Source organism: Lactuca serriola, chromosome 2 (genome assembly GCF_051521515.1).
Source record: "Lactuca serriola cultivar US96UC23 chromosome 2, Lser_US96UC23_V15, whole genome shotgun sequence".
Lineage (NCBI taxonomy): Eukaryota > Viridiplantae > Streptophyta > Magnoliopsida > Asterales > Asteraceae > Lactuca > Lactuca serriola.
This window is the reverse complement of record NC_136409.1, coordinates 143389228-143412543: the sequence shown is the minus strand read 5'-3', so window position 1 is coordinate 143412543 and position 23316 is coordinate 143389228. Positions and strand designations below refer to the sequence as shown.

At 38.9% G+C, this 23316-nt stretch overlaps 1 long non-coding RNA gene and 1 pseudogene across 3 annotated transcripts; both read left to right on the top strand.

Moving 5' to 3' along the window:
- Positions 1-283: 283 nt before the first annotated feature.
- Positions 284-8995, top strand: LOC145086915 (uncharacterized). Of its 2 annotated transcripts, none has more exons than XR_013700669.1 (3): positions 284-495; positions 609-686; positions 7947-8995. It is a non-coding gene; the product is annotated as an uncharacterized LOC145086915 (long non-coding RNA). The 2 variants fall into 2 exon arrangements; XR_013700670.1 differs by having other exon boundaries at positions 595-686.
- Positions 8996-9515: 520 nt separating this feature from the next.
- Positions 9516-11275, top strand: LOC145086914 (phosphatidylinositol N-acetylglucosaminyltransferase subunit C pseudogene; annotated as a pseudogene). Its single transcript, XR_013700668.1, has 2 exons — positions 9516-9952; positions 10325-11275. The product of XR_013700668.1 is annotated as a phosphatidylinositol N-acetylglucosaminyltransferase subunit C pseudogene (transcript).
- Positions 11276-23316: the final 12041 nt, after the last annotated feature.

The window sequence follows — 23316 nt, the reverse complement described above, 5'->3', positions numbered from 1 at the left end:
TTTTGAAATCTAAATTATAAAATAAAATAAACAAAATTTAATTAAAACACTTCTATATATAATTTAAATATAATATCCAAGATATTAATTATTATTATCAAATAAACTTCAAATTTTCTTTAAATATATTTTTCGTACATTTATTTTCAAAAAATTTGATTTACATATCTTATCTAATTTCATTTTCCCTCTCAATAAATAACCTTTTATTTCAATTCCCGCTAAATTTTGTTTATTTCCCTGTAACTAAATCATACAATATAATTTCCAATATTTGACTTTTCAACGAAAAGCACGCTATACCCAATTACATCTGATCTTTCAATCGACGTCATACTCCTCTCAACCCTAAGTCGGGAATCAGGCAATCACTGCCATTAAAGGTAGCAGGCTCACAGTGCCATTCATTGGTACTGTTCATCTCGTTTCCAAAGTTTCGATTCACACCATTGAAGGCTCCAAGACTTAGTTATCTTCGTACCTTTTCTATTCAAGGCAAGCGATAATAGCTAATTGAAATTTCATTTAACCTAATCGATTCCAAGCTATTTCGTCTCTCCGATTTGAGTTGCTAAATATTTTCTCTACTCTCAGTTAATCTTCCACAGGTGCCAGGAGGCGGAATACCCTTATCTAATTGTCAATTTCATCAAAACTTCTTGATTAAGTCTGTCTACCTAAACCAGGTATGACCCTGTACCTTTTTTTTTCTCAAATTACTCTTCTACTTGATATAATTCAGTAAATTTTTGCTTCAGAGCATAGCTAATTGATTCAAAGTTGTTTGTTTAATGATTTACCATGCATATACATGTTAAACATGATCATATTTGAAAGAAAGGTACATGCAGAACATATGATATTTATTTACCTTGATTTATAATAGAAAAATACCAAACAACCCCTACACAAATTCGCAAAAATAATCCCTGCTTTCAAGTTATAAGTACTAAACAGCCCCTCCATAAATCAATACCAAACACCATAATACTAAAACAGGGAGTAGAACATTATAGCATATATGGGACTTATACCCAAGTGCAACTATGAAGTTCTTGAGTTCGGTTAGAATTTGTATCTGTAGAAGGCTTTCAGCAGAAGATTCCTCCCAAAGACATAAAAAGGGAGAGTTTTTCGGTTAGACAAATAAGAATAAACTTATAAGTTGATCATGTAGTATTTCGAATAAATATCTTCTGAAAAAAATTGAACCAAATCAAGAGCATATGGGATGATATCAAAAACATAGGCAATTAACACAAAGATTGTGTTTAACAGTTGAACCTAAAAAGAGAAACAACATAAAACATGAGAAGTAATCAAAAAGTTAGAAATATAATTTTTATATAATATAAAATTATACATTATAGAAAAGTATGAATGATTTTTACCTTGGAATCAAACTCCTGAACATCCTTAATCAATTAAAAAATAGTTTCCAATAGCCTGGGAGATGTTGCGAAAAGGAAGCATCTTCAATATGAAAATATAAAGACAGATTTGAGTATTATTAAATTATGACTAGCATATTATAAGTCCAACACATTTATTTTATTTTCAACCTCTTAAACCCAAAATATGCTCCCGACATGTTTGTAAAAGTCAAATTACAACAGATTTGACTATTTTGCCCCTACATAATTTTTTTTATAATAAGCCACATTTTTGCCGTATTAACATTTTTTTCTGCATTATATGCGTTGTACTTTATAAATTTTTTACTTTTAACTATTTTTTCATAAGAATGTATACACTTTTTCTATGTCTTACTGATTTGCCCCTGAATTTTTTCAGTTTCCTAAAACACCATTCTCATTGTTTTTATTATGTCTTAATTAGGTGTATAAACAAAGACTGTTATAACCGGCTTGACAGCTAATTTTATACGAAAATAGTTGATTTTTACTTGGATTGTATTATAATTGTCATGCTACTTAGGCAACTTGATTTGTCGCATAAATTTATTTTCATGAAGATCCCCAATGAAACAGAAAATGTTTTACAAGTTATCTAGACCAGACTTAGTTTATAAAAAAAATCATAATAGAAGGACCAAAATGACCTTTATCCAGAATTGACATTATTCATAATAAAACAAATACACACATAGACACTTCAGATAACAAATTTCTGATTAATTTAAACAAATTACAATTTTGTCCAATCACAATAATTACCAAATCCAAAGATTTTACCAGTTCTTTCAATAAAATAAAAAAAAAATATGATTCGACTATTTTCATATTTGCATGTGTTGTAATAAAATACACATATTGCAACAAATTTGACTATTTTACCCCTCTCATAAAATCTACCTTATAATAAGTCATATTTCTGCATTTTATCTTTCTTTTTTCTGAATTTTTTAAACATAAATGGAATTAAACTGTTGGGGTGCAAAGTTATTCATTCATGACTTTGTAAATGTTTGACTTGTGTAGACCCACTTGCATGTGGAGTATTTTCCTTTTGACTCATGAGAGATAGAGAGTGAGAGAGAGACATGTAAACACCTCTATAAATAGTGGGTTTGTCCACTTGTAGAGGTGTGCTTGAGAGATGTAAAAGTGAGTGTGTAAGTGTGTGTTAATTATGTAGTCTAGATCTAGATCCTTTTTGTGTAACACCATATACATTCAATATATCTCTTAAACACCCAAATCACCATGTTCAATTGTGCAAACTTAAATTCTGCATGCTAAACCATGTTCTTTGTCACTACAATTGGTATCAGAGCGGGTCTTCAAGATCAAGGTGATTTTTGAAGAACGATTCTCGGTTTGGCAATTTTTGTCACAATTTTGAGCAATTTTGGTGAGTCTCTCTCTATGATCTCTCGTAATATTTGATTCGTGCGTTGCGTTTTTGATTTGTGATCGTTTGACTCATTGGATCAAATTTTCTTTGAAAAACCCATTTGTTATGATCCAATTTTTTTTAATTGATCAAACTCAAAACAAAATTTGAAAATCAATTGTTATATCATTTGAAAGTCCAATGTTCATCTGATCAATGCATTTAGCCCAAATTCAAGCCCAAAAACAATTAATATGTTACTGTTCATCGATACTCAAATGGATTTTAGTTACTGTTCATGAGCTCATACTCTATTAGATCTTTTATTCATTCATTCTTCTTCTTCCGTAATCAGTGTTTGAACTCGATAGTATCTCAAATATGAATCTATTCACATGTTATTTTGAGTCTGATTATCTTCAAAACTCTAAGTTGTAGTTATGATTTGTATTTGATTTCTTTGCTTGGATCGATTAGAAAGATCGTTCGCAAGTCAAACGAAATTTTTTTAATCAAAATCGATATCAGTTTTGGAAGTAAAATCAAAGAGTAATAAGGATGTGAAATCGATTGGTAGTATCGATTGATGATCTGCAAATTTGATCTTGGAGTTATGATGGAAATTTTGGTAGATGTTGTTCTTGATGTCTAATTGACGAACTGAAACTAAGATCAAATTTTCTTTCATCATCGTCAAAAGCAAAGGCTCCTAGTTGATCGAGATTTTTGGTGGATTCGACCTTTAACTGTTGATTTGTGATTTTGAATTGAAAGTCTTTGATTTACAAATTGATCAGTCGATGTTCGAAGATTTGATTTTCAATTTTAGGGTTGGATAATTGTTCCACAGTCTGTGATCGTGATCGAAGAATTGGAAATCTTTTGATTGAATGAGTTGGAATGATCGAGGCGTGTAAAACGAAAATTTGATTTTGGAATTGGGGCATACTGTTCGAGTGTTTGGAGTCGATGGGTGATGATAGAATGAACGAAAAATGATCGACTATGTTTTGCTGTGAATGAACGATTGAAGACTTCGCATGATTGGAGTCGATGATTTGTTAAAGCAAACTGTTAATTTTGATTTAAGGGGTTGAGTCGATGATCTGTATGTTGTATGTGTGTTCGTTCGCGTCCAAAGGAAATCAATTTTGGAGTCAAGAACGGTTCGCATATGAGATCAAAGTTGAGTTCACATTTGGAATTTCAAAATTATTCAAAAACATGGATGATTATGCAAACTGTTTTCAGAACAAAAACATGAGTTCGCATTTGGATGAGTTTCAGCAATTATTCAAAATTATTTTTGATTTACACACTTGTCTGATGAATCGGGTTCGCATTTTCCAATTGAGAGTTCGCATTTGATTAATTGGGTGGAACATGCGAAGGGATGCGAAGGGTGTGGGAATGAAAATGCGAAGCATTCCCTGTTATTACCAGTTCAATGAAGAAGAAAGTTAACAGTTTCGCATTTGGTCCCTGCTCTTTTCAAGAAATAACACAAGTTACCCAACTTCGCAAGTTTGAAGAACATGCAGAAATTGTCAAAACGAGTACCAGTAGTTTCGCATTTTTGACAGTTTATACCCAACTTCGCAAATGGGGTCATAAAATGCTGAAATTGCTGAATTTTCAAATCTGGTCCCTGTAGTTTGTGCGAATTTACACATTTTACCCAGTTTCGCAAATGGGGGTGTGTTTCGCATATTTGGCTGTTTTTGGCGCACCAGGTCACTGCAGAATTTTGAAATTGACAATTTCTACCCATTTTTGAGAAATTTTGTCAAAGGCGATCCGTGAATGAAGCTAAAAATTCAATATTTTTTGGATTTTTCGGATTGAAGCACAATGTTTATGCCACATGTTAAGGGGGAGTTTTGACATGAAAATTTCCGAATAGAGCACGTTCTTTTTCCTTGGAGGTTTTATAATCAAATTTCGATTATAAAAAGAGGGAGAAGTTTTATATGGAAATTCGAACTTGAATTTTTCATATTACGCGGATTTGATGACCGAAGTGATCTTGAAGTTTTGAAGCCTATGAGATGATGTAATTGGAAGTTCGGAAGTGATGTATTCGAAATGGGTTTGGAATTATTGAAGATTTTTGGGGTGTGTTTTTATGCGCAACTTTTGGGTGATTATTTGGAATTAATCATTCGTTGCTGCTTGGTTTGTATGGTCTCACATCCTAGAGCCCAAATTGAAGAGTCATGGAAGAATTGAAGATTGAAGTTCGTTTCGACATGTGTCACCTTTGAGGCTCGAACCGCGTAGTGCTTGATTTTGGAAGATTTGAAGTGGGTCATTCATTCCTAACTTTGAAGGGGAGAATGTTGGGGTGCAAAGTTATTCATTCATGACTTTGTAAATGTTTGACTTGTGTAGACCCACTTGCATGTGGAGTATTTTCCTTTTGACTCATGAGAGATAGAGAGTGAGAGAGAGACATGTAAACACCTCTATAAATAGTGGGTTTGTCCACTTGTAGAGGTGTGCTTGAGAGATGTAAAAGTGAGTGTGTAAGTGTGTGTTAATTATGTAGTCTAGATCTAGATCCTTTTTGTGTAACACCATATACATTCAATATATCTCTTAAACACCCAAATCACTATGTTCAATTGTGCAAACTTAAATTCTGCATGCTAAACCATGTTCTTTGTCACTACATAAACAATGCAACGTTAGAGAATATGCATAATATAGCATTGTATTTTATAAACTTTTGATTTTTAACAATTATAAAGTATAATTTTTACCCCTGTGATAGTTATAAAGTTTATAATCTGTTTTTGTAGTCAAATATGATGTCTCATTTACCCGTGTCACTGCTAAAAACGCCGACAATTTTTTTTTCCATTTTCAACTTTTTCTTACTGTTGTACTGTTTTTATTAAGTTAGATTGCAAAATCAATTTTGTCCTATAGAATTACTGTATGTACCCTGCTACTGCTGTTGCTTTTGTTTGTGAATTTGTGTAACGTGGCATCATAATTCATATTTAAATGTTATCATTGGATTCACATTGGTTTTTTTATGGAATTATCTGATAAAAACATAAACTATGTTGCTATTATTGGTTGAAAATGTAAGTATGATGCCATTATGGTATAAAATGAAATTATGATGCTATTATGTGATAAAAATAAAAGAAAAATAAAAGCATGATGCTATTTGTAACTGACAATCACACATATACCCCTGTATAATCGTCACTCATTAGAGTGTAAATATCTGGTTGTAAATATCAAACCTCTTCCCATTCTCCATCTTCAAGTAATAAATCCTTTCATGGATGAATGATCCCTACTTATGTATATGTTGTGCAGACCTGAGCTCTAATCCTTTATTTATAATCATTATTTCCCAAAAGAATTTAATAACTTTGCCTTTCACTGCAAATCAAGAATTATAAAATGCAAAAATAGTACAGTACATAAGTTTGGGTTATGAGGATCTGTTTGACATATCAATGGACGATGGTTCAAACCTTAAGTGGAGGAGAACTGGGTATTGTGTGGGGGAGGATCCTCACTCTGATGTGGAACAGAAGTTTGGGTTATGAGGATCTGCAGTGAAAGTATATGAGACAGGAGTCATGTGGCAGTCGAGACAATGTACAACGCGAGGTGATGCATGCCGCATATTCTCAGGAGAAAACAAGTGACTTCACGGCAGGTGGCCAACTCCCTTTTTATTCTTTTTTTAATTTCTTTATTCTTTATTTGTTATTTATTTATCAAAAATTATTTATTAAATAAGATGGCGCCCACTCCCACCCCTTACCTTCACCCTCCGATCGTCGCTTCAGTCTCCCAAATCTCGACCTCTCTATTTTTTTTCCACCCTACTTGACACCTTGACACCAGACCTAGGAGACGTCGGAATCCTCCTTCTCCGGCGACTGTACCCTCGTAGGCGACTCTTATCCCCCTTCTGTCCATCTTCGAGAACTCCATACATTATTGAACGATCTTCTTGCCAACGAGAATCTCATATACAATTGGTGTTGGTATATGGTTTCATCGGAGCATCACAGTGGGGAACCGACGAACGTTCTGGAACACCGATGAACCCGATGCGCCCACAAATGATTACACGATCCCTTTCATTTATTGCAGGTTTGATAATCGATTTCTCACAGATAAGGGTTTCTAAAAATCATGAAAGGCGTTGTTTCATCGGGTTTCAAATATAAGGGGTTCTGAAAATCATTAAAGGTGTTTTTTACTATCGATTTCTCACAAAGAAGAGTTTCGCAGATATGGTCTTTTGAAATTGGTTTTTGAACATCAGGTTTTGGGAAAATCGTGAGATCTAAATTTAACGGAGTACTAGTCACTGTGTGTTTAGCCTCGTCGGACCATTCCAAAATTCATTTAACCTCTAAACCACTCTCTTAATTCTGATATTCTCCCTATCGTTCCACAACTCCACATTACCCAAGCTTCGATCCATAATTAGTGGTCTGATTTGCCTCGGAGACTTATATCGGATAACTCATCCGGAAACAGGGGTGGTGTCGGATGGGTGGAATGTGACTTGATTCATTCTACAATTTGAGGTATCGAGGTTCATCTGGGTTTTTAGATTTTTTTTTCGGTGGGAGAAATGGTGGTAATTAGTCTGGTCCAGAGGTGGTTGTGACTTCTGGTGGCATAAGGGTGGTAGTTTAATCTAGCAAGAGATAAATCAGATGAATGGAAGGATAATTACAGGCAATACATTTAACAGTAAATTACACAAGTGGTCCCGTCTTATTAATAAACATTTTTAATAAATAAATAACAAACAAGTTAAAAAAGAAATAAATAAGGGTAATTTATTTTTTTAGGTATGGTAAAAAGTAGGGATAATGACTTGATAGGGTAATATACTTTTTGAAATGTATACATTTAGTCCTTAATTTTTTTTTTTTGTAAAATAAACTCTTATACTTTATTTTTTGTAACAATGCAATCATTGTGACCGGCTGTACCCGGTATACCGGTCATATACGAATTTTCTTTTAGGGAAAATGACTTGATAGGGTGAGATACTTTTTGAATTATACACATTTAGTCCTTATTATTTTTTTTTTTGTAAAATAAACCCTTTATACTTTATTAATATGTACACATTAGACCATTTTCATCGGATTCTACAGGTTTTGCTGATGTGGAAGCACAAGTGGCACTAAATAGCAATTAATTAGCTTAGTCACCGGAGGTGGGTGATCCTCCAACAACAAGAAAAGGGCGGCAACCCTTCTCTTTCTCGTCTCTCTTCCTTTTGGTGAAACAGCAACAACTAAACACCATTTACCTGTTGTGTTTCTCCGATCTGTCTCTCTTTGCCTCCATCTTTGAGATATGTTGCCAGAAAAAGAAGAAAGAACCGAAGAGGGGGCTACCAGAGCAGCTCCTCACCGCCAACTACCGTCTCTACTTCCTTCTGCCTCCCCCTTCGACCTTGTTGTTTTTTCCATCATTCCTCCTTGCTACCAGTGATGTGTAGGAACACACAAAGGAGTCGCCGAAGATTGGGGTTCTCCCTCTTTTTCATGATGAATAAAAGTTGGAAAAATCTCGTTGTGAATATGTGGATGCCACTTGGGTATTTCATTTCAACAAAATAAAAGAAAGGGAAAATGACTTGATAGGGTAAGATACTTTTTGAAATGTACACATTTAGTCATTATTCTTTGTTTTTTGTAAAATAAACCCTTCCACGTCAGCAAAACCTATAGAATCCGGTGCTAAGGACCTAATGTGTACATATTAATAAAGTATAAGGATTTATTTTACAAAAAAAATAAGAATTAAATGTATATATTTCAAAAAATATATTACCCTTATTGATCATTATCCCTTTGAAGTAAAGTAAAGGCGTAACAAAAAATATATCTTAAGGATCATCGGAAAAAGCTCTTAGAAACGAAATACGCAGATTAACCCAAACCAAACCTCTTAAAACCACTAGAAAGACAACACAATAGGGAGAAAACCAATCGGTGGTAAATAACGAACTAACGACCACTACCACCTTAACGCTACGCTTACCTACGTCATCTGTCCATGGGCGGAAGGCTATAGAGGCTTAGGGGGGCCATGGCCCCCCAGCTTTTTCATACTCTTAATATATCATTTTATTTAATATAGAGATGAAAACCAAGGTTTTTACAAATTTGATCCTTATAACAATAGAAAAGGAAATTTGAAATATTATCAAACACATTTTAATTAGATATATGGAATAATAATATTGTATCGTAGTATTTATTATAAATATGAATCCAATTTTATCTCATTGTTATTATAAGTATATAACATTGTTATTTATTTATTTAAAACAGATTAGATATAAAGCTCATACATGAAACAATGCATCAAGATATTATTTAAATAAAGAAGGTTATAAAATATTGCCTTTCAAAAAAAAAACGTCGTATAAGTAATTCAAATAACTTATATAATTGGTTCCCTATGAATGTCTAAGATTATTAGTTTGTCTTGATTTTAATTTCAAATGATTTTTTTTTTTTTGTTAAACTTTAGGCCAAAAACTATTTATTGCTAATAAACTTTCATTCAACTTAAAAAACATTAAAAGTTTTGTGTACCCTCAAAATTAAAACTTATAAGATATACAAACTTAATTTTTATTTATTTTTATTATTTTAATAGATTGTAAATGCACAAAAAATGATAATTTCTTGGCCCCTTAATTATGATGCTCGTGTTCCGCCCCTGCAATCTGTCTCATGTGGACTCTGTGCTAATCGCTTTAAAGGCGCTTGGTTAAGCTTCGAGAGCTTAAACAGATCATAATATTAATTTCTCGTTGAATCCTCAGATTTCGAACATATGCATAGATTTCATGATATCGTTATCGAAAATTCAGAAGAAGATCAGGGGAAAAAGCGAAGATTACTAGCTCAATTTACCACCAATTTCAATAAGGTATTTCCCCCAAAATTCTGCTGAATAGGCTTCGATCGACCATGTCTTCGGTTAGATCACGAATTGGTGGGAACGGGCGTTGCATAATGCCCTAAAACCCTTAATGGGAACAATCTCAATCCAAATTGGAGTTTCAAATCCTTCAGCAGCTTGTCAATAACCGAAAACATAGAAAAGAAATTGATTTTATTCGGTCTGTTGCTGTGGACAGGTAATTGATTTCGTATGTGCAATGATAATTTATGTTTTACACAGTATTTGACTCCGATTTTTATCATGTAGTATGCTCGATATTAACATATTATTAGTGCTCCATCAATTAGCTTGTTCTCATATTTCTTTGAAGATCTGTATGAGTTTATGTTTTAGTTTGATTATTGCAATGTAACATTTTGACATGCACATTAGCTATTTGATAAAATGCCTGAACAAAATTGTTCAGATTATACGTCAATTTTTGGATCTATTGACATCCACAATTGAGAATTCATTAATAAATCTAACCTCCCCTTATCCCATATTATGGGATTTGGGTATTCTTGTTGTTGCTTGATATGAAATCTAATGTTGATTGCTTTTCTAGTTTGGGGCAATGGAGAATCGTATCAGTCAAATCCCCTCCTCGACACAAAGAAGATGGAGAAAAGTTGCTTATGGAGGTATGCAGCCTGGTTTTGATGACAATCACACAGACAACACTTTCCTTCAAGAAATGGTGATGAATGCAAATGTTGTCAAAAGAGACATGCTTAAGGTGATGCTAGATTCCATTTCCATATCTCAATACCTTTGCATTGTAGCACTTGTGGTTTTGGTCTGGACCCACACTCTCAATTCCACCATCTCTCACAACTTTTTATTAATTCTTGATGTCGCCCTTCTTGCATCCGGCTTCTTTATCCTCCTCTTAACAGCCAAAATGCTTTCATTCACTCTCCTCATCAACTACTTAATCAAAATCTCCTTTTTCACAACCAGTCTTTATGTCTTATCCCCAATATACCACACGTTGACCAGGTCAATAAGTTCAGATTCCATATGGGCATTAACCACATCACTCATAATCCTCCATCTTTTCCTCCATAACTATTCTGGATCCACCATTAAAGCTCCTGGAGCTTTAGAAATTAAACCGACTTTAACCAGTAATATTTCACTTAATGCTTCCATTGTGGCTTCACTTTTGATTGCTTCTAGGCTTCCTTCAAGGGTTCTTGTGTTTGCTGTCATTTTGTTTTCATTGCAGGTTTTTCTTTTTGCACCTTTGGTGACTTATTGCCTTAAGAAATACTCAGTAAGGTTGCACCTGTTCTTCTCATTGGTGTTGATGGTGATGACTTTGAGCTGTGTTTATTGTTTGCATAAACTGATGTTTGTGTTGTTGTTGGGAGTGTTGAGTTTTGTGAATTTGGTGTGTCCTTATTGGTTGATTAGGATTCAAGAGTATAAGTTTGAGATTAATGGTCCATGGGATGAGGCTAAGTTATGTTTTAACATAACAGACTGAAATGAATCCATGCCTTTTTACTTTTTACTTTGTTCTTATTGGTTGATTAGGATTAAACAAGTATTATAGTTAATTCTTGATTCATTCTTTAATATATAGCATGACTCTAACAGCATGTGTCAACTCTCAACTCTCAAGTATCTGATATGAAAATGCAAATATCATGTTTGCCCCTTTTTTTTGTCATGTAACTAGTAAAATTCTACTTTGACTTATATTCTGATTTTACAAATAGTTGACCTTTTTTTTTTGTCTTGATGAGATGCAAAACGTTTTTCACCACTTTACTGTTGGTTTTCAATACCAATCAAAATCATCAAAACAAAAAAAAATTACCATCTTGAAGAATATGACAAATTTGGCCAATTATTGATAAGAACGCCTTAAGCTTCAAACAAGTGTAAATAGGGTAGTATTATTGCATTATTTTTCTTTTTTTAATTTAGTTTTCTTGGATCAAAGAGGAAGCAATGAAAGGTTTAACAAAAGAATGCAATCAGTTTGTAAAAAGTGTTTATATGTTAACTGGAAAAGAGATGGTCATTGCTCCCTATTAGTCACATTGTCAAAAAGTTTAGTATTAATTCGTCATTGGGTGTCAACTTCTTTGGTTAACCACCACAAAGAGATCGTAAACACATAATGATCAACGACCAAAACAAACAACAAGATGCATTTACTAACTTTGTATTGGAACTTGGAAGCACCACTCTACAATAAGTATACACTATGCAAGCAAAGTAAAAACATTAAAAGATATCTCAAGGTCTATAAAAATATTATAAATGAGCACTCGTTTCATGGAAATATAAATTATTGTCATAAATGATACATCAATTTATATATATACTAATTGAGAAGTAGGAACAGGAGTTGATTTCTATTTGACCACTTCAATTTTTTTTATCGTCTTTGTTACCTAATAAGATGTCTCTTCGCCATTTTAGCCAATAATAACATTAGTGTTCCTATCCACCGCCACAGCTTCTCAATTGCTACTTGTTTCTTTCTTGCTCCACTGGCTTCTTATTCTTCCACGTTTCTTTCACCGTTCATCATCACCGCCTTCTATTTCTCTCGTCTATTCTACCTCCGTCTTTTGGAGACGGTCAATAAACCTCAACTTCCTTCCATTCCCTACCTGTGGATTCTCTCTACCAAGTCGATTCCGGTTTCTCTTTAACGTCCATGGCTACCGCCTACATTACACTCCTCCTTTTTCCTCGATTCACTTAGACCTTGCCGTTAATTTCATTTTCTAGGGCAAAATCAGACAACACCAACTTATCCCTAATTAATAGTGTTGGTATTTGGCCGAGGGGGACACCGAACAGTGTGCGAAGATTGTTGCACGCAACCAGAATCTGTGTATAGAAGATTACATGTTTCTTGTAAAAACCATGGTTAATTCAGGCCTTGGCTCGATTAAACATGTTCATATGTCAATTGTGAATGAGGTATGTCTGGAGTTCCTCTTGTTTTCCTTTTATTTATGGTGTTCATGTGTTTGGTTACTGAATAATTGATCTGAAGTCATATATATGTTTAGAAGATGTTCAGGATTCTTCGTACATGATTCAAAAACATTGGTATGATTGGATTAGATTAATGGATTCCAGATGGTCAAAGGATGAACGGTCAATAAAGTACATAAAAGTCACACTTTAAAGTATATACATCAGTTGTTTTCTTGAAGATGGCGACTGAGCTGAAGTAGAACCATTGGGTGTAGAGGCAGTAGACCAGATAAAGATACCACAGACCGCATTCATGATATCAGGCCATGGGGTATGGTCACAATGTATTTACTAGAAAAGTGATGTCACGTATGCGCCACATCACCCCACTACATGTTCACCACACTAGCCTTGGAAATGATTATCACTATACAATTTTTTTTTATAATATATATTTTGATAGGTCCTGAATTCGAGAACATGAAAAACTCCAAAAAAAAAAAAAAACCCTAAGGTTCAATTCTTATTCATCGATGCTTTAAAACTAGAAGCAATCATACTTATAATGTTTTGCAAACCCAGATCCTAAAAAATAGAAAAGATAATAGGAAAGATAATATCTTATCTCCCAAGTAACAAATAAATACCAAAAATACCAAACTGGAATAAAAATAATTTTATTTTTCTCCTCTGATACACCTGGCCCCACCTACTTGAACTTCTAGGCGTATCATCACTCCCCGCCTAATTTTGAACCTTGTCCTCAAGGTTGAAGTTGGGGAACTGCCCATTCAAAACAACAAACTCCTCCCATGTTGCTTCATACTCTGGCAAACCTTGCCAACGAATTAGAACTTCCTTATCCCTGCCCCCTCGCGAACACCCTCCACCGCCTCCGACTGCAACAAAACCTCCATTTCTTCTGTCAAAGTAGCCGGTAAGTTGGGAGTAGCCACCCGGTTACCGATAGCACGTTTAAGCTGAGACACATGAAAAACATTGTGGATTCGAGCTGTATCGGGCAGCAACAACCGGTATGCCACGAGTCCAATTTTTTCCAAGACTTCGAAAGGACCAAAGTATCGAGGTGCCAGCTTCTCATTTACCCGTCTAGCCACAGTTCGCTGCCGGTAGGGTCGTAATTTTAAGTACACACGATCTCCCACAACAAAGTTCTTGTTCCGTCAATGCCCATCCGCATGCTTTTTCATTTGTTGTTGGGCTTTGAGCAAGTGTCTTTTCAGCTCCTGCAACATGCGATCCCTTTCTTCCAAGTATTGCTCCACTGTACCCACCACCGTCTTCACCTTACCATAATAAACCAAGTGAGGCGAGTCCCGCCCATATAAGACCCGGAAAGGCGTCATTTTCGCGGAGGTGTGGAAGGAAGTGTTATACCAATATTCCGCCCACGGTAGCCAAGAAACCCAACGAGACGGTGTCTCAGCCGTAAAACACCGGAGGTAAGTCTCCAAACACCGGTTCACCACTTCGGTTTGCCCATCAGTTTGCGGGTGGTAAGCCGTACTCCGCAACTTAGTACCCATCATCCGGAAAAGCTCCTTCCAAAACTTGCTAAGAAACACCTTATCCTGGTCCGACACAATGGACTCCGGCACCCCGTGAAGACGAACAATCTCCCGTAGAAACACATTCGCTACCGTGTTGGCCGTGTACGGGTGTTTGAGAGGCAGAAAACGGGCATACTTACTCGAGCGATCCACCACCACGAAAATGACGGTATTACCCTCCAATCTTGGGAAACCATCAATAAAGTCCATCGTGAGCTCCGACCAAACCGTCGATGGTAATTCAAGTGGCTGAAGCAACCCACTAGGTGACATGGTCGAATACTTATGCCTTTGGCATGTTTCACACTCCACCACCCACCTAGCCACATCGCCCTTCATTCCAACCTAATAGACCTCTCTTGCAAGCCGTTGGTAAGTCTTTTGTACCCCGGAATGACCCCTGAGAGCACCTTCATGGAATTCCTTGCAAAGAAACGACACCCAACGCGACCCCTTCGGAACGACCAGCCGACTGTCAAACACAACCCCTAATTGAATACCCCACTGGAGCCAACCCATCCCGAACACGTTTTTTAATTGCCGCCATCTCCAAATCAGCGTCCAAATCTGACCACAGCTCTCCCCAATCCACGCCACATGTCGTAATCGCGATCAATCCCACCTTCGGTTCGATACGTGACAGCGCATCTGCTACCAGATTCTCGCTGCCCGGCTTATAAATAATATAAAAATTAAACCCCATAATTTTCGATAACCACTTTTGGTGGTCTTCCGTAACGCCACGTTGTTCGAGTAAAAATTTCAGACTACGCTGATCGGTTCGAACAGTGAATTTACGACCCGATAAATATGGCTTCCACTTTTGAATAGCCAACACAATGGCCATGAGCTCACGCTCATAAACCGATTTCAGTCGGGCCCGAGCCCCCAACACTTGACTGATCTCAGTCAAGGCCTCATTTTTATGAATCCTCTCCACTAGAAACACTTAAAAGGACAGATATTAGGCTCTAGAGTTCAATAACTCATAAAGCCTCGAAATTTGGGATAAAAAACCCTACAATGGACCATAATATGCTCAAATCAAAAGGATGATAAAGCTTTGAGCTTTATACATTCAAATGATGTTCCAACCACAAAAAAGCTCAGATCCAAAGCCTGGACTCCAACTTCATTCTCTTCCATGTTCCTTCTTCACTCCAAGGGTACCAAAAGAACACTTAGAAGTTCATAAATGGACACTCAAGCTAGAGGAGCGGATATTAGGGTTTTGTGAGGGTTGAAGGCTGGAAATGGTGGTCAGAAATGAGGTCATCATGTTCTTTAAATAGGGACACATCCCTCATTTAGGGTTTCCACCATGTGCCTAGTACGCCTAGCGTACCCTCTGGTACACCCAGTGTACTAGGTGGCTTCGCTTCAAAATGACGCACATAAGTACGCTAAGCGTACACACGCGTACGTCCCGCGTACTCAGCTGCCACATTTCTCAATTAAGGGACCTAACTTGTTAAAACTACAAACTCTCATAGCCTCCTTGTAACATCCAGATTTTAGGGTTATTATTGTGTAGTTTAATCTTTTGATTAAAGGAGAGACTCGGCGAGTTGAGGATCCAACTCGTCGAGTCGAGTTGGGTTTCTCACGCGGGTTTAATGAGTGGACTCGGCGAGTCAGAGGAGGGACTCGCCGAGTAGGTGCTGGGCAGAGAAACCCTAATTTCTCGGGTTTGGGACCTATTTAAAGGTCCTTATGGCCTTCATTTGCGGCCACTACACCCTGAGAAAACATGGAGATCAGAGAGGAAGCTTGTAGCGCAAGAGGATGGCTAATTCATCATCCTTTGGAGTGTCTTAGCAAAGGGAAGGAAGGATTTCGAGTTGGGCTGTCTTGTGGGACTCAAATCTCCCATCATTTCGTTCAGAGCTGCTGTGAGAGGTAAGGATTCATGTCCATCTTCGTTGTTTAGTAGATTTCATGAATCTAGGGTTTCTTCCAGCTTTTTTTAGCTTGAATCTAGAGTATGAGAGGTCCCATGGTGAAATGATTCCTAGATCTGGACCTTAAGAGGTCTAGATAGTCCCTTCCATTCTGCTTTATGCCTTTTCCTTGGAGTTATGAGCTAGGGTTGTCATGATATTAAGGATTTCACCAAAATAAGCATAAAGAGCCTTGCATGTGTACCAAGATTCGACCTTTATGTGGTTATTGGTCATAGGGAACTCAGATCTATGGATTAGAGGAGCGGATCTGACCTCAGAAGGTCAGATGAGTGTTGTCATGGGAGCAACTCGCCGAGTTCATAAGAGGACTCGACGAGTCGATTCGGGGTTGCCCCGAGATTCATACCAGGTGTAACTCGTCGAGCAAGGGGTTGACTCGACATGTCAAGCGAGGCTAGGAGGAGGATTCCGTCGACACGTGTGGACTCGCCGAGTCGCCCATGTGCAATCGACGAGTTGGGTCAAAGTTTAGCCGTTGACTTTCATTGACTTTAGGGTTTTGGTCAGACTGACTTAAGAGAGTTTAGGAGGGGTATAATGGTCTTCTACCCAATCTTTAGAGTTGAGACAATGAGAGAGTATTGATCGGGGATGTTATTGGAATAATAGGAGGAGGCCAGGTCGGGACGTTGCGCACGAGAGTTTATCCGACTTCGTTGAGGTGAGTCTTCCCACTATACTTTACCTAGAGTGGTAACAAAGTTATGTAACAGTGTATCTTAGAGTTATGTGCTAGTGTATTTGTATGCTATTTACGTGTTGAGATTTATTACGATATATGATATGCATGATTCAGAGTTTTCAAAGTTAGGACCAGTGGGTCCATAGAGTTAGGACCTTTGGGTCCATAGAGTTAGGGCCAGAGGGCCCACAGAGAGTTGGGACTGGAGGGTCCCACTAAGACACACTGACCAGAGGGTCAATAGAGTTATTACCTTGAGTGGCTAATATGTGTTAGAGTGGTATTTTGGGGAACTCACTAAGCTTCGTGCTTACAGTGTTTTGTGTTATATGTTTCAGGTTTTCTCAGGATCACGGGACGGCACTGGCTTAATTGTACACACCAGAGGAAGCGTTTATTTTGAGGATCCTGGTTTATTAATTGATTGAACAAAAGAGTCATGTATTGTAATTTAAATAAAAAAATGAGATTTTTATGAAAAGAGCTAAAGAGATAAGCAATTTTAAATGAAATTTTTGTTTTGAAAATTTCGGTGTTACATTCCTCGTTATAAGTTCGTTTCCAATGAACCTCATATAGACGGAAAGGTGGTGAGAAGCCCTACGGTTCTAGCAACTCGTTGCAGCCCCAAGGCTTCCTTATGCCCAGGTTGCAGCCCACGAACCCTAAATCACGGACGATTCGAAATAAGATGTTACAATTCTCCCCCACTTGAATTAGATTTCGCCCTAGAAATCGCTCCTTGTCATTACCCAGATCCCAATAATTAGCTTGAGAAGCGCAACCCATTATCCGGAACATAACCGAACTCCCCAATGCAACCAAAATCGACCGAACCCTCCAACTTGCAGAAGAACGAACCCTTCTGTAACACCCGTAAAATTCAAGCCAATTTAAACTTTTTTTAAAAACATTTCAAATCCGTTAACTATTACAAACTTGTTTTCAAAATGTATCATATCAGAGTATCCCAGAAACAAAGTCATAAAAAGTGAGGAGTTGTACGATCACGCATTTGCCTTGCCACGATCCCCTGATGTACCTGAAACAATAAACTGAAACTGTAAGCCCGAAAGCTTGGTGAGTTACCCCCAAAATACCAATACACATACAGTCCACATAACCATGTCAGCAATAACATATCATAACAAACTGAACAGAACAACACATAACGGATCCACAACCCTACAAACTGTAATACCCACGAGCCCACAATATGAGTCTCCCTTAGCTCGTAACTGGAATGCTCCCGAGCCCACAGTACGAGTCTCCCTTAGCCCGTAACTGGAATGCTCCTGAGCCCACAATACAGGTCTCCCTTAGCCCGTAACTGGAATGCTCCTAGGGTTTGTTGGCTACCGCACAAATCAGTACAACCTCAACCCACCCCATATGACAAACACATAAATCATAAGAATCGAGCATGCAATAACCATATAACATCACAGGTACTCCTACAGACCTACCTAACAGGCATAACCACTAGCATACAACACTAAGTCATACTCATCATCTAACACAACTCAAGATAACATATCAAATGGGCGGGCCTTGGTGCCTTAGACCCCTTAGTATAGTGAGGATAACTCACCTGGCACTACTGAAGTCCCGTAGATACAACCCCAACTGCAGGTTGATAGATTCCCGCACTGTCAACATAAAACAATACCTAATTAATAATTGGGTTCCAAGCCCAAGGTCTAACTCACACCACAAAAGCCCAAAAGTAAAATAATAGGCCAAAGTCCAACATATGGCCCAATTTTCTAAATTGGGCCCAGACCTCAACATGGTCTTTCCTTAAGGCCCATTCGATTATTCCAATCCAATTCCCATGGCCCATTATCACATAGTCATAAAGGCTCGATTATGGACCAATTTTCCAAATTGGGCCCAAGTCCTCACATGGGCCTTATCCTAAAACCCGTCTACTTATTTTGGTCCATTAGCTTGTTCGTGGACAATCCATCAATAGTCTAATCACCAAAGCCCACTAGGAAGGCCCAAATCAAGGCCCAAGTGAGATTAGGGCTTTCACATGAAATGATGATTAGGGTTACTTAACCCATTAATGACTTAATCTACTAAGGACTTAATCCATTAAGTCCAATATTGCTTTTAGGTTAATTTTGCCAATGATTATTATTTAATATTTCAAGTTATTAAATAATCTCGTGTGTGTTCCGATAAATTCTCAAAATTAGGGTTTTATGTCATTAGGGGTTTTCCAAACGCTAATTAAGGTTTCCTACCCAATCTTAGCCCATTAATCAATTGATTGGGCTTTTAGGTCACTTTGGGCCTCATTGGGCCCATTAAGGTCTCATTGGGTCCATTAGGGTTTCTTTGGGCCCATTAGGGTTTCATTGGTCCCATATTGTCCAAACATCCCCCAAATGAGGTCCAAACGCAATCAAAACACACCGCCACCCGACATGGCGGCCGGTGGCAGCAACCACCACCCTACGGTGGTGGTTTAGACTTTTCTTCCATTATTCCACATGTTACAATCTACAATACCATCCGTTTAACACACACACAAACACTAGTAAACACACACACACACATACAAAATAACACCCTACGGAAGAATACACACCCTCCATTGCGGTGCTTGAGGCGGCAGCCACCATGTTCGGTGGCCATGGTGGTTTTTCCTTAGCTTTTCTCCGGCAGCAGCAACCCTAGACACCTACAATCTACGAGATACGTCTGCAACACACACATCTCCGATTCAGAACACACTCCAGCCACCTTGGCGGCCCACGGTGGCGACGGCAGCAAGGAAAACGGCAAGCAGCAGTGGCTACCGATGTCACAGTCGCATGGCGGCGATAGGGGGCGCATGACGGCAGCAAATACAACAGTGAGATGGTAGTGTTTCAACAAATGGCGGCGGCAATCCGAGAAATGCGATGACGCTCCAACGTTCTCCGATCATTCACGATGTCACAATCGGCATAGGGCTGTGGTGTTGCTCGATAACTCCAGCGACGATGGTTGTGACTCAACGGAAAGGGAGTAGCGACCGAAATGATAACTGCCACTGATCTCGGTGGCTCTCCCGGTGATCCACGACGTCCAACAGGAGGGTAGCACGACTAAGTTGCGATGACGTCTCCGCAGACGGTCGTTTGGCATGTCGTCGGTCGGAAAACGAGAAGGAAACGGGTGGTTGTGCGGCGCCGGGTTTGAAGGAGGGTGAAGGTGAAGTTAGCGGCTGCTCATTACTAGGGTTAGGGTTCACCGGGATGATGGGTTTTATACCCCGAGTTCCATACAAGTTTATCCCATATTGACAGGATTAGCCCTTCCTTCTCCCAATTCTTTCAAAACTATCCCATAATTTACAATCTAAACCCTCCCTTCTGAAATCCTTACATATTAAGTCCAAGTAATTACCATATGGCCCCTCCATAATGAATTCTTTTCAAACCAGATCCGGAACTTACAATTCAATCCCCGACTCCATAAAATCCTTCAATATAAGCCCCCACACTTACACTTTAACCCTCGGAAATCAATAGTATCTCATTTGGCACCCTGAAACCAACACTCCACAAATTATTAATTAATTTTGGACAATAATAACAAATAATAATAATAATACAAATTGCTTCTCGGGTTCCAAGTTCATTATTTAATTATATTATTTTAAACGGGATGTTACAACTCTCTCCCACTTAAATTTGATTTCGTTCTCGAAATCGTTTCTTATCATTCCTTACACGTCAAAAAACTTGAACTAATTGACTACAATCCCGAGCAAAACTCTAGCCCTTCCAAGGCAACCATATCCAACCCTCACAGGGTTGTAAAACCTGGAAAATAAGAGAATCCATTACTACGTGATCGAATGTACTCCATCTGAAATCTGGAGTCTCAAGATGGTTCGTCTCCTTGACAGACCTCCTACACAGGATCATTACCGAGTTCATTGCACTTATCTCCCAACTGGCTACTCAACTGCTAATAACCTGGGGTTCCCACTAGAAAACAGAATCACAAATCCCACATTGCTAACTATGATCCTTTAGTTCCCGAACCACATACATATAATAACCTGGTGCCCTCACCATATACTACAAGTTCTCCCCCACTTGGGGTTCGAACCACCACTCGCTGTCCCTCACAGTCGATCATGGCGCCAAAACAGCTAAGCCAATCCATCCCTACAATCACGCATACATCCCCCATGGGGATAGGAATCAAATCTATCGGGAAGGACACCCCGAAAATCTCCAACTCGCATCCCCGATAGACCGAAGAAGTAGAAACCTCGTGCTCGTTGGCGATCGAAACTCGCAACGGACACTCAAGATCATCTATCAGCACACTAAACCCTCTACCGAAAGTCTGAGATACGAACGACCAACTCGCCCCCGAGTCAAATAAAACCAAAGCAGACAAAGAATTCACTAAAAACGTACCTAATCACACGTACAACCAATAAGCATAACACAAATACAATAACTGAGACAGAGAATAGAAATGTACCAGCAACCACATCCGGTGCTGCCTTGGCCTCCTTGGCCGTGAGATGGAAGGCGCGACCTTGAGCCTTCGGAGGCTCCACCTTCACTGGCCTCCCATCTCCAATCCTCACAATAGCTGGCACAGAACCCTGCGTCGGCTTGGCGACGAGCTGCGGACAGTTAGTCTTCGCATGACCAACCTGATGACAATGGTAACAAATCCTCCTATCTGCGGGAGGGGCGGACTGACGGCAGTTTCTGGCATAGTGCCCCTCCTTGCCATATATGTGGCACCTACCTCCTGCTCTACAAACTCCCGAATGAAACCTGCCACACTTTCCACAAGTACGACTCTGCTGACCCCCAGACCATGTATCAGCGGTCTTAGACCGCTTAGGCGCCAACTGAGACTGTGCTGGTGCCTGACGATGCTCCTTCAGCTGCAGCTCTATCTCTAACTCACGCCGCCTCACAGCTTGCTAAAGCTCCAGGAGGGTATCACAATGCTGTGTAGCCATAAATTGTCGTATATCCGTCTTGAGCATACTCGGATAACGAGTCATCTGAGACTGCTCTGTCGCAAACTCCGGGCAAAACATAGCCCTCTCAGTGAACATCTGGGTAATCTCTATCACAGATTCCCCATCCTGTCTTAATGTCAAAAACTCATGAGCAAGTCGCTCCCGTTCCACGCACGGAACGTAGCGGGTGCGGAACATATCCCAGAACTGCTCCCAAGTAATAGTAGCCCACTGATCATCAGAATATGAAACTGTCGTCAATCTCCACCGGTCCTTTGCCCCGAGCCTAAGCAGGTTCAGAGCACATCTGACCTTTTGGTTAGTAGGACATGAGCACGTGAAGAAACAACCCTCCACGTCAGACAACCACCATATGGCCTTGATCACATACTGTGTACCATCAAATGTCGGGGGCTTCGTATTATCGAAGTCCCGGTACTGGAAAGCCCTGTCGGCTCCTCATCTAACCCCTGCTGCAGTTACAGCCAAAGTGGCTGTTGTCTCTGCCAGAGCTGCATATCGCTCGTCAAAATACTCAACCATAACGGTCTTGATCGACCCAAACATCTCTGGTAGCCGCGCTCGGAAAGCCGCAGTGACCTCATCGTGCAGAATCTCCCGAATCCTGGCATCCGGCTCCTCAGTCCCAATCTAAACCATGGGCTTAAGTGCTACCGGCACCTCCGACCCTCCGTCTCCCATCCCCGATCCTGACCCATATCCCAACCCGGATCCATCAGCAAAACGTCTCGTCACCACCATACTTCAATATACTCAATATGTCAGATAAACAATATATTGTCGGGAGACCAATACCCTCAAACCCTAGGGGTTGTGAGTTCCTTGCTATGCGTATGGGTCCTGTGCTTCCAGTAGTACGGGCCCATACTACCTTCAACACATACCCATATTTGTCTCAAGTATCACCACAACGTCCTAATAATATACTCAACATAATATGCGCTCAACCCTCACTAATAGGGGACATCGCCTATCTCACAACTGATCCTACAGTTCCGCACAACTCACACATCCATGAAACTTCCATCAGCCCCTGCAGCGCTAGTGTATGCTAGCTGCACATAACGCTGGACCCGATAGACTTTCGAATATCCAATCCTACACTATGGTCGAATAAGACATTCTCAGGCTATAATATCTTGACTATACGCAGCCGTGATGCATACACTAAACATCTACAGTTATGATGTCAATTCCATATACAAGAAACCCTGGGCTAATAGGCATCATATAATCAGGAAAATATATCATGCGATTCCTGAAGATCCCTAGCCTAGCACTAGCATGCTGTTCTAACATATCAAAATATCAAATAACTGTCTGGTATTTTGGGGTTTACTTACAGGCTCCGACTGATCGTACCCTCTGCATCCTCCA